Source organism: Octodon degus, unplaced genomic scaffold (genome assembly GCF_000260255.1).
Source record: "Octodon degus isolate 3935 unplaced genomic scaffold, OctDeg1.0 scaffold00093, whole genome shotgun sequence".
NCBI lineage: Eukaryota > Metazoa > Chordata > Mammalia > Rodentia > Octodontidae > Octodon > Octodon degus.
This window is the reverse complement of record NW_004524669.1, coordinates 7613165-7614959: the sequence shown is the minus strand read 5'-3', so window position 1 is coordinate 7614959 and position 1795 is coordinate 7613165.

Genomic DNA, 1795 nt, shown 5'->3' with positions numbered 1-1795 from the left:
GAGTGCAAAATAATTACATTTATTGAAAATTCATTTCTTGTCAAGTATTTTCCAAATATCTTACATGGACTGAATCTTTTAACCCTAAAAAAAGATTGCATTGTATGGATGAGAAAAGAGTAATACAGAAATATAATACCAAGGGTTGGGCTGGGCAAACAGCTCAGCAGACTAAAGTACCTGCAAGCAGGTGCAGGGGCCAGGGATTTGATCCCCAAGTCTACCATGCCAGCTCCACCCCCGGGGCACACTGAGGCAGCAGTTGAGACTGGATGTGGTGGTGCATGCTTGTAATGTAATCCCAACACTTGGGAGGCTGTAAACAGGAGAATCACTATGAGTCTGATCTAGTAGTGAGACCCTGAACACTCTGTAGACCCTTCCCTAAAAAATACAAAAAAAAGAGCTAGAGTTAGAAACAAATTTGAATCCAAAATTCTAGATTTATAAAAATTATTCAGCCACTCAGTAACTACATAATATTTATAGTTGGTAGAATAAAAATGACAATATCAAAAAAGTGAATGAAAGGACTAACTTCATAAAACTAACTAGAAACTCAGCTTTCAGTAGACCTATTTTATCTACAGCAAGCAGATATATAGAAAAATGCCTCTTGCATTATTTTTCTAATTCTTTGTTTTTGAGTAGTATTAGTTACTAAATGCCTACCTGAATATGTTTGTTGCAAGAAATGAACAAACAATATCTCTACATAATAGAATGGCTGTCATTAACTTAAATTGAGAAGAAAAAAAATATAATTTGGTTCAATTACATTTAAGACAGATATCTGTTGTGTCAGGGACACTGTTAATTAGAATTTATCTAATTAACAATTCATAAAAATTATGTTAAGATTATGTGGTGTGACCTATACTTGGACTAAAAACTCAGTGAAAGACACACACAAGTTTTAAAAATCTAGTAAACTGATAAATGGTTTTAAAGTAAATTTAAATTCTATGTATGCTATGAAAGTTACTTTATTTTTTTTAATATTTTGTTTACTTATTTGGTACAAGGTGTCACTACACATCTCAGACTCATGGTGATCCTGCTGTCTCAGCCTCCCCAGCTCTGGGATTACAGGCGTGTGCCACCATGCCCAGTTTCAGTGGCCGGCACAACGCGCCTGGGGTTCAGGGTCTGGCACAACATGCAATACTGAGGATTGAACCTGGGTCTTTGGGCTTGCCAGGCAGGGGCTTAGACCACTGAACTATCTCCCAAGCCCAGAAGTTCTTATTACAAGGATGCTGTTAGTAGCTTCTATCATTGCTGCTTTTCTTGCTTGTCAACATTTTTAGTGACTATTTCACTCCTGAATTTTTTGTGGAAAAAATTCCTTTAAGAACGCTCCCTAATTTCTGAACCTCTCTCTGCAGTACTGCCCATAGTGGGAACAATGGCTTAAATTCTTACTAGTTGCTTAGTTTTGCCTGTTAACAATGTTAATGTGATCTGAACATCTTATCCCCACTGATGATTGTCATCTGCTGGAACTGGCTTTGAACCATGACATTCCAAAGGCATTTCACCTCAAAATCAACGTCCCAGGGCAGGTGAGATAGCTCAGCAGACTAAGCGCCTCCTTAGGCAAGTGCAGGGACCAAGCTGGTCCCCTGCAAGCACAAGTCCCTCCCGCAGGCACGCTAAACCGACCACCCAGACTGTGGGTGATAGCACATGCCTGCAATGGCAGAGCTGGAGAGGTTGGAAACAGGAGGATCACTACAAGGCTGTTTGTAGCAAATACATTTTTTTAAAAAATCGAAGTCCACATTCTGAAACA